The 17,597-nt window shown below is 41.8% G+C and overlaps 1 protein-coding gene across 4 annotated transcripts in view; it reads right to left on the bottom strand.

Moving 5' to 3' along the window:
* Positions 1-17,597, bottom strand: part of KATNBL1 (katanin regulatory subunit B1 like 1) — an 85,099-nt gene that overhangs the window by 59,152 nt on the left and 8,350 nt on the right. For 2 of the 4 annotated variants that reach the window (XM_032175194.2, XM_032175196.2), the window contains exon 1: positions 11,856-11,978. The exons of 1 other annotated variant lie outside the window; for it this stretch is intronic. The gene's annotated coding sequence lies outside the window, so the exon portion shown is untranslated. Of the gene's footprint in view, positions 1-11,855; positions 12,002-17,597 lie in introns of those variants that run through there. One more of the 4 variants, XM_032175193.2, reaches the window with a different exon arrangement.

Here is a 17,597-nt window from a genome sequence, read left to right as displayed (position 1 = left end):
ATATCCTTGATGAACATTGATGCAAAAATCCTCAATAAAATACTGGCAAACCGAATCCAGCAGCACATCAAAAAGCTTATACACCATGATCAAGTGGGCTTCATCCGGCCGGGCGCGGTGGCTCACGCTTGTAATCCCAGCACTTTGGGAGGCCGAGGCGGGCGGATCACGAGGTCAGGAGATCGAGACCACGGTGAAACCCCGTCTCTACTAAAAATACAAAAAATTAGCCGGGCGTGGTGGCGGGCGCCTGTAGTCCCAGCTACTCGGAGAGGCTGAGGCAGGAGAATGGCGTGAACCCGGGAGGCGGAGCTTGCAGCGAGCCAAGATTGCGCCACTGCGCTCCAGCCTGGGCGACAGAGCGAGACTCCGTCTCAAAAAAAAAAAAAAAAAAAAAAAAAGTGGGCTTCATCCCTGGGATGAAAGGCTGGTTCAACATACGCAAATCAATAAATGTAATCCAGCATATAAACAGAACCAAAGACAAAAACCACATGATTATCTCAATAGAGGCAGAAAAGGCCTTTGACAAAATTCAACAACCCTTCATGCTAAAAACTCTCAATAAATTAGGTATTGATGGGACGTATCTCAAAATAATAAGAGCTATATATGACAAACCCACAGCCAATATCATACTGAATGGGCAAAAACTGGAAGCATTCCCTCTGAAAACTGGCACAAGACAGGGATGCCCTCTCTCACCGCTCCTTTTCAACATAGTGCTGGAAGTTCTGGCCAGAGCAATCAGGCAGGAGAAGGAAATAAAGGGTATTCAATTAGGAAAAGAGAAAGTCAAATTGTCCCTGTTTGCAGATGACATGATTGTATATCTAGAAAATCCCATTGTCTCAGCCCAAAATCTCCTTAAGCTGATTAGCAACTTCAGCAAAGTCTCAGGATACAAAATCAATGTACAAAAATCACAAGCATTCTTGTACACCAATCACAGACAAACAGAGAGCCAAATCATGAGTGAACTCCCATTCACAATTGCTTCAAAGAGAATAAAATACCTAGGAATCCAACTTACAAGGGATGTGAAGGACCTCTTCAAGGAGAACTACAAACCACTGCTCAAGGAAATCAAAGAGGATACAAACAAATGGAAGAACATTCCATGCTCATGGGTTGGAAGAATCAATATCGTCAAAATGGCCATACTGCCCAAGGTAATTTATAGATTCAATGCCATCCCCATCAAGCTACCAATGACTTTCTTCACAGAATTGGAAAAAACTACTTTAAAGTTCATATGGAACCAAAAAAGAGCCCGCATCACCAAGTCAATCCTAAGCCAAAAGAACAAAGCTGGAGGCATCATGCTACCTGACTTCAAACTATACTACAAGGCTACAGTAACCAAAACAGCATGGTACTGGTACCACAACAGAGACATAGATCAATGGAACAGAACAGAGCCCTCAGAAACGATGCCGCTTATCTACAACTATCTGATCTTTGACAAACCTGACAAAAACAAGAAATGGGGAAAGGATTCCCTATTTAATAAATGGTGCTGGGAAAACTGGCTAGCCATATGTAGAAAGCTGAAACTGGATCCCTTCCTTACACCTTATACAAAAATTAATTCAAGATGGATTAAAGACTTAAATGTTAGACCTAAAACCATTAAAATCCTACAACAAAACCTAGGCAATACCATTCAGGACACAGGCATGGGCAAGGACTTCATGTCTAAAACACCAAAAGCAATGGCAACAAAAGCCAAAATTGACAAATGGGATCTAATTAAACTAAACAGCTTCTGCACAGCAAAAGAAACTACTATCAGAGTGAACAGGCAACCTACAGAATGGGAGAAAATTTTTGCAACCTACTCATCTGACAAAGGGCTAATATCCAGAATCTACAATGAACTCAAACAAATTTACGAGAAAAAAACAAACAACCCCATCAAAAAGTGGGCGAAGGACATGAACAGACACTTTCAAAAGAAGACATTTATGCAGCCAAAAAACACATGAAGAAATGCTCATTATCACTGGCCATCAGAGAAATGCAAATCAAAACCACAGTGAGATACCATCTCACACCAGTTAGAATGGCCATCATTAAAAAATCAGGAAACAACAGGTGCTGGAGAGGATGTGGAGAAATAGGAACACTTTTACACTGTTGGTGGGACTGTAAACTAGTTCAACCATTGTGGAAGTCAGTGTGGCGATTCCTCAGGGATCTAGAAGTAGAAATACCATTTGACCCAGCCATCCCATTACTGGGTATATACCCAAAGGACTATAAATCATGCTGCTATAAAGACACATGCACACGTATGTTTATTGTGGCACTATTCACAATAGCAAAGAGTTGGAACCAACCCAAATGTCCAAGAACAATAGACTGGATTAAGAAAATGTGGCACATATACACCATGGAATACTATGCAGCCATAAAAAATGATGAGTTCATGTCCTTTGTAGGGACGTGGATGAAACTGGAAAACATCATTCTCAGTAAACTATCGCAAGGACAAAAAACCAAACACCGCATGTTCTCACTCATAGGTGGGAATTGAACAATGAGAACTCATGGACACAGGAAGGGGAACATCACACTCCGGGGACTGTTGTGGGGTGGGGGCAGGGGGGAGGGACAGCATTAGGAGATATACCTAATGCTAAATGATGAGTTAATGGGTGCAGGAAATCAACATGGCACGTGGATACATATGTAACAAACCTGCACATTGTGCACATGTACCCTAAAACCTAAAGTATAATAAAAAAAAGAAAAAAAAAAAAAGAAAGTACAAATCCTATGTTTGCAAAATATTTTTGTGAACATATAAATTTTTCATTTACCATTGTCAAACTGTAAACTAAGCTTTGAGAATTACTATCCTTATGATTAAAATAACCATAATTTATAACAAAAAAAAAAAGAGTGTGTCTGTGAGGGACTACTTGTATATTCACTAAATATCTTTCGAAGGATACAAGAGAATCTGGGGACAAAGGTCACTTCTAGTGAGAGGATATGTGTGGCTGGGGGGTGAAGGGAGAAGACTTTTCCCTTTTGGGCCTTTTGAATTTTGTATAATGTGCAAGTATGTTTTAACTTAATTATAATGTATTAGTAGTATTATATACATATTTTCTTAAATGGCTATATAAACACTTGAATCTTTGGGAAGACTTAGGGCTTCTTATACCTAGAAGTAGATGGTTATGATTATTCTAGCATGTTCTGGTGAATTCGCCAAATTCCAATTTACTTTCCCTGTTAGAATAACCCAGTATTTTCTGGAAATATTCAACAGGGAGGAAAAAATACTTGATTCTGTTTTAATTGTCTTCTTGGACTCAGAAATGGAAAAATATATACAACTGGCCCTCTGTATCCGTGGGTTCAGCATCTGTGGATTCAATCAATTCCCAATCAAAACTATTTAGAAAAAAAAATACATCTCTACTGAATATGCAGACTTATTTTTCTCATCACTAGTCCCCCAATAATATAACAACTATTTACATAGCATTTACATTGTACTGGATATTATAAATAATTTAGAAATTATTTAAGGTGTATGGGAGGATGTGCAAAGGTTATGTGGAAATACTACACCACTTTATATCAGGGATTTGAGCATCCTCGGATTGTGATATCATTGGGAGGTCCTGGAACCAATCGCCCATAGATAATGAGGGATGAATGTGTACATACATAAAACATTGTCACTTTAAGGATCATTTTTGACGCTTGTTTGCCTGCTAAAGGTATTTCTGATACTTTCAAAACCGACAGACTCTCTACATATGACAGGATATACCAATAAAGTAGTATTCAACTCTCAAAACGACGAGCTAATATAAATTAATTCAAAAACTCTATCTTCATTATTTGGACTAATGTCACCACCCTACAACACTTGTGCCTAATTTCTACAGTACCAGAAGTCAACAGGGTTAAGTATACCCTAAGCCTTGGAAAAAAGGGTAGATCATCCTTTAAGAATCAAAAAAAATCAACAAAAATGATGCTAGAGACATTCAAAATCTTTTTATAACAACGGTTCTTAAACCTTTCTTATGGTCCAAAACTTGTGAGGATTATATTACAACCCCATCAGTTACAGTGGTTGGGCACCACCATATCTCCTGGGCTGAAATCAGAACGTATATTAAGGTTTGAAAATGCCTCCTCTCTTACGGAACACTTTCTTCTCCAACAGAAGAATCACATGCAGGCTCAAGAAAATATGACTCCTGTGTCCAAGACTTAACTGTAACAAAAATTAACATATTAGCTTTCATTTAAAAATAAAATCTCGGCCAGGCGCAGTGGCTCACACCTGTAATCTCAGCACTTTGGGAGGTCTAGGTGGGCGGATCACCTGAGGTCAGGAGTTAGAGACCAGCCTGGCCAACATGGTGAAAACTCATCTCTACTAAAAATACAAAAATTAGCTGGGCGTGGTGGCAGGCACCTGTAATCCCAGCCACCGGGGAGGCTGAGGCAGGAGAATCCCTTGAGCCCGGGAGGCGGAGGTTGCAGTAAGCCAAGATCGCGCCATTGCACTCCAGCCTGGGCGACAGCAAGACTGTCTCAAAAAAAAATAAAATAAATAAAATAAATAAATAAATAAATAAAATCTCTCATCATACTGTTTCACCTAAAGTCTGGATTCAAATCTCCAACTGCCTACTACCCAACTCCACATGGATATCGAATAGTCATCTATTCTTGAACTTAACATATTAAAAATAGAACCCTTAATATCCCCCCCTCTCAAATCTGCTCCTCCCAACAGTCCCTAACTCAGTAAACAGAACCATCCTCCTCCCAATTTCTCAAGCCTGAAATAAAGGATTCATCCTTGATCTCTTTTTTCCTTAATAACCTACATCCAATTTGTTGACTTTGCCTTTATAATATATTCCCAAGCTGTCCTTTTCTTTCCATTTCCATTACCACCATTCTTGACCAAACCACCAACTCCTTTAGACTATAATAGCTTCCTGGCCTTCTGTCCTTCAACATTTCAAACTTATTTCCATTTTGCGGCCAAGCCATTCTTTCTGCTTAAAATATTCCTCCCACGAACTCACCACCTAATCAAGAATAACCCCACCCTCACTTACAATCATTCTGTATAGCAGTACCCTATATTTTTCCCCCACCACATTTATCACCATCTGGAAATTAGCTTATGCACTTATTGCCCACGACCTCTCACTAGACTGTGAGCTCCATGAGAGCAGGAACCATGTTCATTGTACCTAGAATAGATACACCTATTCTGGTATCTATTTTTTCTTTTTTTTGAGATGGAGTCTTGCTCTGTCTCCAGGCTGGAGTGCAGTGGCATGATCTCAGCTCACTGCAACTAATTCAAGGACAGAAAACCAAACACTGCATGTTCTCACTCATAAGTGGGAGCTGAACAATGAGAACACATGGATACAGGGAGGGGAACATCACACACCGGGCCCTGTTGGGGGGTGGGGGACTAGGGGAGGGATAGCATTAGGAGAAACACCTAATGTAGATGACGGGTTAATGGGTACAGCAAACCACCATGGTATGTGTATACCTATGTAACAAACAGCACATTCTGCACACGTACCCCCAGAACTTAAAAAAAAAAAAAAAAAAAAAAAAAAAAAAAAAAAAAAAAAAAAAAAAAAAAAAAAAAAAAAAAAAAAAAAAAAGCTAGTGTGTGTGATTCACTCCCATTACCTTACCTCTAACCATCAACAGGTAACCAACAACAGGCCAGAAAGTTAAGACTCACCTGTCCACATTGCTAAGCAAGGAAAACTAGGAGCACAGGCCCAGACAGCTCATGTGTAACATGAACTGAGGAAAAATAAACCTCTGAAATAAGCCACTGAGATTTGGGTGCTGTTTGTTACTACAAAATCACCTAGTCCATCCAGACTGATGAACTGTTCAAGCAATGCTGTGGGCACAGAATGATTCAGTCAGTCCCACTAAGTGGTTACTTGCAATGTAAACTGATGTCACTAGATACACATATTTAATTCCTCTCTTATTACAGTTGTCCCTCAGTATCTGAGTACGACTGGTTCCAGGACCACCTCAGATACCAAAATTCATGGATACTCATGTTCCCTAGTCAGCCTTCTGTACTCATGGCTTCCATACAGAGAACCCATGGATGCTGAGGGCAGACTGTATTACCTAGTTTCCAACAGGTCTGTCAACAAGGATCGAAAAAACTGTTTACATGGAGTTTTAAGGAATTCTTGTCTCTAATGCTATTTTTCACTAAATGGATAATTCACTCAAACAATGAATGCCACCCATACAAGCTTCTTGAAAAACCGTCTGCCAGACTTTCTTCAACTGGAAACATACTTTGTAGGCAAGAATAACTGCTTTTTGTTTCCTTATTTTCTATACCAACTATTCAATAATTAAGTAATTATTGAGTCCAGGCCACTGTAAGGGAAAAGAATAGAAAGGTAGGTTGGCTAAAATGCAGAAGTCCCTGAATGCTAGGTCAGGAATTTGGACTTTATCTTGTAGACAAAATAGACTTACTGAGAAATTTTGTATACGAATTATATGTGAAAAAACTATTCTTGACCATTATTTATATTGCAGTTGTGGAACAGGAAGGCAAAGAGGGACAGTTTTTTTGTTTTTGTTTTTGTTTTTTGCCTTTAAGATGGAGTCTCGCTCTGTTGCCAGGCCAGAGTGCAGTGGTGCAATATCGGCTCACTGCAACCTCCGCCTCCCGGGTTCAAGTGATTCCCCTGCCTCAGCCTCCTGAGTAGCTGGGGCTACAGGCGTGCATCACCACACCCAACTAATTTTTTGTATTTTAGTAAAGACAGGGTTTCACCATGTTGACCAGGATGGTCTCCATCTCTTGACCTTGTGATCCGCCCACCTAGGCCTCCCAAAGTGCTGGGATTACAGGCATGAGCCACTGCGCCTGAAGAGTGCCAGTTTTTAAATGCTGTGCCATGAATCCTCCATGGATGAAAGGCCAAATTTTAATCAATATATATAATTCATTTTTGCTACAACAGTAAATGTCCTGTTATTGATTACATTAAGTGGCACAGAGAATAGCTAGGACATAGGTTTTTGAAAGTAAGAGTAAAATGCATACTGAAATGTCAAGCTGGCACTTAAGTATGTGGTGATGGTCAAAATCTTACTCTGTGAGTAAGAGGGGCAGCCAGGGCAGTAATCGCTTAATAGTTCTGAAAGGCAATTAAGTGAACAACAGACACTTTGCTACTGCTGGGAGGTATTTTTATATTGTAGGAATGATGGGTTGTACTCTGGTTGGTTTGCATTTTGAATTCCTTCAAGGTACTCAGAGCATCTGCGCAATACTCCAACAAACTTTGTCTTTCCCCAGCAACCCATTCCTTCATTTCTTTACAAGTTCAACAAATATTAAGTACATGTTACAGACTAATTACTGTTCTACGCACTAGGGAAACATCAGTGGACCAAACAAAAATCCCTGCTGTACTGAAGCTTATATTCTATTGGCCTTTAAATTCCATCCTAAGATTTCTTCCTCAACCCTATAAGTAGCTTTTAAAAATGCCTTTAGAAGAAATAATCTGTGATTAACCATACTAAGATGTAAAAGACTATCCAGAGGCCTCTTCCCCACAGGTCTCCCTCCTGTCCCAAAGAACTCCCCTCAAAAAGTAACTATTTTATAGATTCTTGACCTTGGAGATAATTTCAGATGAGATTAAATCACTTGCCCAAGAACACTTAGTTACTAACAGGCTTAGCGTTGTGACTTACAGTAATAGTGCCTTTCCCACTGTAACACCAAGCTGTGCATCTTAAGAGTATGCTAGTGAGCAGAGGAGATGCTAGAATGAGCATCTCATGACTCATACATAGGTGGTAGGTTTCTGGGTGACTTGCTCAAGGCAAAAAGAATTTCAGACAGTATATAAAACTGAAGGAGAGAGAGGTGGTTACAGGAAGCCAAAAAGGGAGTCCTTTCAGAATACCTTTTCTCTCATTTCTACCCTCATCATGCCCCAAGAACAAGAATGGTAAATATAATGCAGAAGTCTCCAAAGTTAAGGGGTATTAAGCTGGTAGTGAAAAAATACTTAGATGAACAAGAAATAGTAAACACAGCATTTGAACCTGGCAAAGAAAAGTCAAATTACACCAGGCATGGTGGCTCACGCCTGTAATCCCAGCACTTTGGGAGGCCGAGGCGGGCAGATCACCTGGGTCAGGAGTTCAAGACCAGCTTGGCCGACATGGCAAAACCCAGTCTCAACTAAAAATACAAAAATTACCCAGGCGTGGTGGTGGGCGCTTGTAATCCCAGCTACTCAGGAGGCTGAGGCAGGAGAATAGCTTGAACCCACGAGGCGGAGGTTGCGGTGAGTCAAGATCTTGCCACTGTACTCCAGCCTGGGAGACAAAAGCAAGACTCCGTCTCAAAAAAAAAAAAAAAGAAAAGTCAAATTACACCCTTCCAATTTAAAAAGTGTATGTTCCCAGTAAAAGTACCATTTGTATTACATTTAAGGTCTTTAATTAAAAAACATTATATTCCTAAATACATTTTCCAGAAAGCACCAAATTAACTAACATAGATCAACAAATATAGCCGGGCGCGGTGGCTCACGCTTGTAATCCCAGCACTTTGGGAGGCCGAGGCGGGCGGATCACGAGGTCAGGAGATCGAGACCACGGTGAAACCCCGTCTCTACCAAAAATACAAAAAAATTAGCCGGGCGTGGTGGCGGGCGCCTGTAGTCCCAGCTACTCGGAGAGGCTGAGGCAGGAGAATGGCGTGAACCCGGGAGGCGGAGGTTGCAGTGAGCCGAGATCGCGCCACTGCACTCCAGCCTGGGCGACAGAGCAAGACTCCGTCTCAAAAAAAAAAAAAAAAAAAAAAAAAAACAAATATAATGATTGATAAAACATCAACATAATATTGACTAATGTAATGTTATGATGCATCTTGTTACTAGACAATACTTTTTTTTTTTCCTGAGACAGGGTCTTGCTTTGTCACCCAGGCTGGAGTGCAGTGATATGATCATGGCTCACTGCAGCCTCCAACTTCTGGACTCAAGGAATCCTCTCACCTCAGCCTCCCAAGGAGCTGTGACTACAGGTGCATGCCACTACACCTGCCTAATTTTATTTTATTTTATTTTTGAGATGGAGTCTCACTCTGTTGCCCAGGCTGGAGGGCAGTGGTGCGATCTCGGCTCACTGCAACCTCTGCCTCCTGGGTTCAACCGATTCTCCTGCCTCAGCCTCCCAAATAGCTGGAACTACAGGCACGTGCCATCATGCCCAGCTAATTTTTTGTATTTTAAGTAGAGACTGGGTTTCATCGTGTTAGCCAGGATGGTCTCGATCTCCTGACCTCGTGATCCACCTGCCTCAGCCTCCTAAAGTGCTAGGATTACAGGCATGCCCACTGGCCCTAATTTTAAAATGTTTTGTAGAGATGCGGTCTTGGTATGTTGCCCAGGCTGGTCTCAAACTTCTGGGCTCAAGCTTTCCTCCTACCGTTGGCCTCCCAAAGTGCTGGGATTACAGGTGTGAGCCACACCGGTCTGTTGCTGCACTGAAGAGCAGTGGCACAATCTCGGCTCACTGTAGCCTTGACCTCTTGGGCTTAAGCGATCTTCCCACCCCAGCCTCCCAAGTAGCTGGGACTACAGACACATGCCACCATGCCTGGCAAAATATTTTAAATTTTTTGTAGAGATGTGGTCTCGCTATGTTGCCTAGCCTGCTCTCGAACTCCTGGCTTCCAGAGATCCTCCTGTCTTGGCCTCCCAAAATGTTGGGATTACCAACCATGCCTAGACCCGCCATCCACCCTTCTATTCAGTGGAATTGTTGGTTTTTTGCAAAAGCTTTACCCAGTTCAGTTCTGCATTCATCCACTGTACTAATGAAGAGTGTCATATATATTTTTTGTTGTTAATTTCATAACCCAAACTAGATTAATCTCCCTAAGGTTGGTTGCCCTGGCACATTTCTTATTTTTATTATTTTTTATTTCAATAGGTTTTGGGGGAACAGGTGGTGTTCGGTTGCATGAGTCAGTTCTTCAGGGGTGATTTCTGAGATTCTGGTGCACCCATTACCCAAGCAGTGAACACGGTATCCAATGTGTAGTCTTTTATCCCTCATCCCCCTCCCACTCTCTTTCTACCAAGTCCCCAAAGTCCATAGTGTCATTCTTGCAGCACATTTCTTTTGTATAGCCAATTGGGTCTACCACCCTGTTGGGCATACAGGCAATCGAAAGCTTTGTAACTGATGAATGACATTTAAAAGCTCTGCTATAGGTAAGTATAAACTGCTGATTTCTTACTAAGTGATTTTGCTTTTGAACTCTATTCCTTGTCAAGGAGGTATTAGTTTAAGTATAACCATTTCAAGTACAGAATAACCACTCAATAAGTTTTAGGGATGAAAACATGTAACATATAACTTTTTATTTTAAAGTAATACATAAGTTGCTAAGACTAACACTTTCAAAACTTTCAGGAAAGGATATAAAGGAATTCAAAACATAAATTATAACACACATAAAGCATATGAACTCCATTTATCTTAAAATAGTCAATGGAATTTTTGCTCAGGCACAAACCTTAAGTATAATCATCAAGAGCAGAAAATTTGAATGAATGGTGTGTGAATGAATGTATGTGTACACAAAACCACACTCAGGTCTCCGAAGTTGAAGTAAATGAAATGAAAGGGCTTTGTAAACTAAAAAGAGCCACAGATAAAGGAGGTAGTAGAGCAGCAGAGTTAAAAGCGTGGAGCCAGCCTGCTCGGGTGTTAATTATATTAGCTGTGTAACCCTGCACGGTACACGTTACAATACTAAAATTCCCTGTGCCTTAGTTTCTTCACTGTCAAAATGGGGACAACAGTATATATCCCAAAGCAAAGCTCTTAATACGCCTAGCGCATAGAAAGCACAAAATAAATATTGCCCATCATTATGATCACACTGGCTAATATTATTATTGGCTAATATTAGTTATTAGCCAAGTAAAAGCCTTAATGGATGATGTTTCAATTCAAGTCTGAAGCTGGCTATCCAAAGAAACTCCAAAAACCCAGCAGATTTAAGCTATTAGGTGGACTAGTTTCTCATAATTCTCGCAAGTGCTGAACTGATGATTATTACACAACTAATTTCTCTTACAATTTTTTTTTTAATCAGCAAAGAAACGGACATAAGTGCCTCTGTTTTCAAGGAACTTTATAAGCTACAAGAAAACAAACCAACTCTTTGTTATCTCCATATTTAAGCAATTTAAGAGCGTAGTAAAAGCCTAGATACTTTACAGAACAACTTTTCAGAAAATACAATAAGGTTTTTAAAGTTGCAATCGACAATTCTTATGCAGTTATGTCAAGTTTTTGTCCTGCGAAACAAAAGCTCATCCGTCAGGAATCCGAGGACCCGTCGGAAAATAAGGAAATGCCTGGGCCGGGCCTAGGCGCTCTGCGGAAAACCTGTCCTCAAAGCAGCTCGCCCCACACGCGTTCTGTCCTTCCCCTTCCCCAGGTGCAGCTGTCGACTCCACCCGAAGATAAATAAGTGACAACAGCTTCCGTCCACGCCTCTCCCGGCCCAGGCCCCTGGAGCCCCTCAGCGCCCGCCGCCCAACCCTCCCCGCAGGGGCCGGCAGAGGGGCTCCGCCCCGGCCTTGCCGCCCCGCCCCGCGACCCGGCAGCGCTGCCGCGAGCCCGGCCGAGCCGAGGCCGCCGCGGGGCCTGCCGGTGGGCCCAGGGCGCGGCCAAGCCCGGCTGGAGTAGCCCTGCCAGGGCAGGGCAGCTGCAGGCACGGGGCTCGCACCGGCTCGGCACTCACTTACCGGCGCCTCATGGTACCGCCGCGCCTCAGCCCAGCCTCGGCGCTGAGGATCAGCGCCTGGCAGCCTAGAGGGTCCCTCGGCTTCTGGGCCGAGTCCCACTCAGGGCCATTCAAACGCGGCCGCGCGCGGGGCCCGCCGGGATAGCTGGCGCTGTGGGCGTCTCGCAGGCTCCGCCCAACGTTGGCTCCGCCCCTCTGGGGGTCGCTAAGCGCCGGAGGGGAAAGGACGTGTGGCCACAGTGCCCCCTGGTGGCCAGAGCTTCGCACGGTAGCCTTGCTGTGGCGCGAGAAGTGATATTGCGATAGGAACTGAGGGTGGGTAAAGGTCAACGAACGACCGACCGTGCGCTAGGAACAACCTAGTGTGGGAGACCGTGTATTAGTGGTGTACCAGGAGGTGCAAACAATTTCCTATAAAGTTATGGTTCCGGGAGAGATTTATTCATTCACATCTATTTAAATACACTAAGAGTCTGGGAGCAGTGGCTCACACCTGTAATCCCAGCACTTTGGGAGGCCGAAGCAGGAGGTTCACCTAAGCCCAGGAATTCAAGACCAGCCTGGACGACATGGGGACAACTACCCCCCACCCCCCACCTCCGCCCCCGTCTGTATAAAAATAAAAATGATACTAATAAATGCTGTAAGGCATAGTTTCTAAAAACATGGATTGTGGAACTATGTGACCTTGAGCAAGTCACATAAACTCCTAGGTGCTTTGCTTTCCCCTTCTGTAAAATGGGGATAATAACAATAGTATCTGTCTCTTAGCGTTGTGAGGATTAAATGAATTAATACATATAAAATGCTTAGAGGAGTGCCCGGCATATGGTAAGCACTACGTGTTTGTTAGTCATCATTTTTTCAGTTCCTATTATGTGCCAAACTTTGTGCTAGACTCTTAAGAGCACAAGAAATGCACATGATGCAGAACCTGTCCTCAGGAAGCCGGTTCAGTCTTGTTGGGATGGGGAACACTAAATTAGATTATGAGGTTAGGGTTGGGTCTGTAGATGATGAACTTTTAATTACTGAGGGCAATTCTCTTCATTAGAACCAGGCTGCTCACCTTCATAGATAAGCCACTGGTCGAAGTTAGCCAATCTGTGACAGGAGCAAGTTTGTCTATGGTGGTTCTCTCGCCCCTTGCAGAAACCAACCAAGCAGTGCATTTGATGGCAACAATTCCTCACCACAAGACTACATCCCTTGGCTTGCTTTTTCAGACACTCATTTCGGAACTCTACAAGGCTTGCCTAGGGAGCAGGCTGCTTAAGTTTGGTTTAACAATCTTTTTGAAGGCCTGCCATGTGCCAGGCAAATTGTGCCTGGTGCTGGAAATCGCCTGAAGCAGCTCACAGTGGCTTGAAAAACAGGAAAAGAGATCATTCCAATACACTGCAGTGATAAAAGGTATCTCCTAAATGCCGTGGGAGTTCTGAGCAATGGGAGGCCTGTCAGATAAACTGATGAGAACTAAGATGTCATCAGGTTGTTATAACTTTATGTATTTTTCCTCCCTAGTAGCAGAGTCCTTACTTAATTAAAAAAAAAAAAAAAAAAGTAATGTTGCAAATTGAGGCAAGACTTTAGGGCAGTGGGAAAATAGTTTTAGGATATTTGGCATAAGCAACACCTTTGAGAGCTTCTTGATTGTACCAAGCATAAGCAAGGCACATACATGCCTATGTGTGGGGCCACATCTGTTAATAGGTGGTACTGTTGAGAGAGTCCAGCTAGGTGAGTAAAGGAAGCTGGAGCCCTAGGTTCCATGGATGTACAATGAAGAATATTTCCTGAATATGACTTCCACTAAGTAGATGTGTTGTTTTAAGGAAAATAAAAATTCAACACACATGGGTGAAGTCACTTTCTCTCAAGTCATTTCTTCATCATCATAAACAGGAATTTCTTGATGACCCACTATGCAAAAGGCACTGTGCTGTCCTCTCATCAGAAGAATAGGGTAAAAAGAGTGTACTATATGATCCTTATCCTCAAGGGAGGCTAAAGAGGTAAGACAAGTGATGGAGTCCTGGAACTCAGGGAATCTGCTGTGTTAACACAGAAGAATCTCAGCTAATACAAGTCCTCCAGTTGCTGGAGGCCAGAGAAGAACCTTGATATTCTCATTTCTGGAGCTTATTAGGGCACAAGATCTCAGGCAGGTTAATCTCCAGAGCCAAGTTATAAAGTTTGTATCAGTGTTGGGTAGCCCAGGCCCCCACATCTCATAATTTCACATAAAAATAAGGAAAACTGCCTTTGTATTGCTACTTTTGGAATATATACAAATAACATGAAATAGCATGTTATAAAACAGTATACAGTATTAAATTTTAAGTCAATATTAATTTTTAAAGTCTGGAAACATCTAAATCAAAATGCTCATGAAAGGTTTTTTTGGCATGATAGGATTTGTTGGTTTTCATCTTTTTGCCTATTTGTATTTCTCATTTATATAATAAATATATTGCTTTTAAATTAAAGTGACTTTTTAAAATCACTTTATTAAAGAAACCAATCATAGCAATTACGAAATGAAGTAAGACTTTTCGTGTAAATGTTTTAAAGTTTAGGATTTAATTCTGTAACTATGGCAGTATTATTTTACTTATTATTTTATTGTTATCATTTTCTCCTTAAGCTAATCCTTAATACATCTGAATGGACTCTCTTTTAGAAAGAGATGTGTTTGTTTCTTAGTGTTGCTGTGACAAAGTACCACAAACTGAATAGCTTAAACCAACAGAAGTGTATTATCTCGCAGTTCCAGAGGCCAGAAGTCCAAAATCCAGCCTCTGGAACAGGACCATGCGCCCTCTGAAGGCTCTAGGGAATAATCCTTTGCCTCTTCCTAGCTTCCTCGGCTTATAGCTGCATCATTCCAATCTGTCTCCATTCATCACATGGCCTTCTTCCTCATGTGTCTGTGTGACCTCTCTTCATATAAGGATGCTATAGTCATCAGATTTAGGACTCACTGTAATCCAGTATGACCTCATCTTAACCAATGTATCAGCCAAGAACTTAATTCCAAAGATCTGATGTGAGACTCTGGGTGTATACAAATTTGGGGGCGGGGTGAGGAAATTATTCTATTCACTGAAAGACTCTAGAAATAATTTAATCAGTAAACCCTTAGAACTGTAAATAGTACATTTTAGAGGGCCTATTTGAATCCATCAACATTTTAACTGTATAAACTGTGGGAACAAATCCTAATTGTATCACTGTCCTACAGAAATGTGTTGACAAGTACGCAACGATGTTCACAGCAACATTTTTCTGTAATAGCGAAAAATGGGAACAAGCTGAATGTCTATCAGTTTGGGACTAATTAAATTACCTCACATCTACATTCTGCAGCCTTGAAAAAGAATAAGGTAGATCTGCATGATAGACATGGAAGATATCCAAAATAGATTAAGTAAAAAAAGCAAGTCAATAGACAGTGTTTAGTACATTCCTATTTACATAATGAGCAAATTAAACAAGTACGTTTATGTACATGTTTTAAGGAATGGCTTTATTTATCTTTCAAACACTAAAAGATACCTATTGTTCTCCAACTCTTCTGAATTTCATTTCATCCTTGTATTATTCTGCTTGGGTTGCCATAACAAAGTACTGGATGCTTTAAACCAGAGGTCCCGAATATTTTTGGCATGAAGGACCAATTTTATGGAAGACAATTTTTCCACAAATGTGAGCTGGGCAGGGAGGGTGGTTTCAGGATGAAACTGTTTCATCTCAGATCATCAGGCATTAAGACATAAGGAATACACAACCTAGATCCCTCGCATGCACAGTTCATAATAGGGTTTGAGCTCCTAAGGAATCTAATGCCCCCACCTTGATCTCATGGGAGGCAGAGCTCAGGCAGTAATGCTCCCTGGCCTTGGCAGAGAGCTCTTGAGTGTCTTATAAGGGCAATGCTATCATGAGACATGCACCCTCATTACCTCATTTAACTCTAATTACTTCCCAAAGGCTCTATCTCTAAATACCATCCCATAGAGGATTAGGATCATCCCATATGATTTCTGGGAGGACACAATCAGTCCATAACAATCCTCCTTTAAAAGACTCAGGTTATGGTCGGGTGTGGTGGCTCACACCTGTAATCCCAGCACTTTGGGAGGCCGAGGTGGGCGGATCACCTGAGGTCAGGAGTTCGAGACCAGCCTGGCTAACATGGTGAAACCTTGTCTCTACTAAAAATACAAAAAATTAGCCAGGCATGTGGCAATGCCTGTAATCCCAGCTACTCAGGAGGCTGAGGCAGGAGAATGGCTTGAACCTGAGAGGTGGAGGTTGCAGTGAGTCAAGATGGTGCCATTGCACTCCAGCCTGGGCAACAAGAGCAAAACTCCACCTCAGAAAAACAAAACAAAACAAACTCAGGTTATAAAACAATGCTTTATATCGAAACTGATTGAAGCCTTTTAAAATTAGCACATAGGAAAAAATGCCCCAAAGGACCTTTATTGGTGGTTTAGTTACTTGATGTACAGACAGTTAGCCCACTTTCAGGATAGCTGAAATTAATCACCAAAAAGAATCCAGAGTAACCGATCTTGGAGAGACCTGTTAGGCCATTAGTAATGTATCATTATGACTCATGCTATGGTTGTCATTCTTATCCATTAATGAGATCTGTGAGAATGGCAACCCTTCCAACTTCCTAACCAAGTGCTGGAGGGAAGCTGCTATAATGGGAACTTGTTAAAATGTGAATTGGACAATAGGCCTCCTGAAATGAAGGAAAGGTAACTGCTAAGGAAGAATGGTATTACCAACATCTTCTCCCAGCACCATACTACTAGTTCATGTCGCTGCTGACAAGGGCATTTCATGACACGGCAGAGCCATGAAATAGAAATTGAAAAAGAATGTAATCTGTGTAGAAATGATGTGGTACCCCAACAGTAACTAGCAAGGTAAGATCTTACACAAAATGTTTTTTCACTAAAGGGGTTTGAAATGCAAACAGTCAAAATGGATTAAAAAAAAAGTTTCTGGCCGGGCGCAGTGGCTCATGCCTGTAATCCCAGCACTTTGGGAGGCCGAGGCGGGTGGATCACGAGGTCAGGAGATCGAGACCACTAAAAATATAAAAAATTAGCCAGGCGTGGTGGTGGGCGCCTGTAGTCCCAGCTACTCGGGAGGCTGAGGCAGGAGAATGGCGTGAACCCGAGAGGCGGAGCTTGCAGTGAGCCGAGATCGCGCCACTGCACTCCAGCCTGGGCAACAGCGAGACTCCGTCTCAAAAAAAAAGAAAAGAAAAAAAAAGTTTCTTCTTTAGACCACACAACTGATACACAGCAAATTGTGTCATGAAAGACATAGTTTTAAGTTGGTCTTTTTTAGAAGGTAATGATAGTAGAGTTAAAATAAGACAAATAACTGGGATTTGCAATGGAAGCCGATTTTTTTTGAAGCTGCAAAGAATCTTAGGAGCTTTTAGAGCACACTAGGCAAACTGGTTGTCCCAGGAAGGATGGCAAAATAGAATTATTATATAGACATTGTGAAATGGTATAGGCCAAAAACTTAAGACATATCTATAAAAGCCCCACCACCCCCTCCCCCGCCCAGAGGGATCCATTCTTGCAAACCTGGTTGTTTGAATAGAAAATTTTCTTGTTAAGTTTCAATCCAAATACAACTGTTCAGAGAAGAATGGCATGAAATAGCTTCTTTGGGTCTTAGGAAGAGGTAAAGGATGAAATACAAAAAC

Source organism: Hylobates moloch, unplaced genomic scaffold (genome assembly GCF_009828535.3).
Source record: "Hylobates moloch isolate HMO894 unplaced genomic scaffold, HMol_V3 SCAFFOLD_14, whole genome shotgun sequence".
NCBI lineage: Eukaryota > Metazoa > Chordata > Mammalia > Primates > Hylobatidae > Hylobates > Hylobates moloch.
Note: the sequence above shows the minus strand (reverse complement) of the source record. Positions and strands in the feature narration are given on the sequence as shown.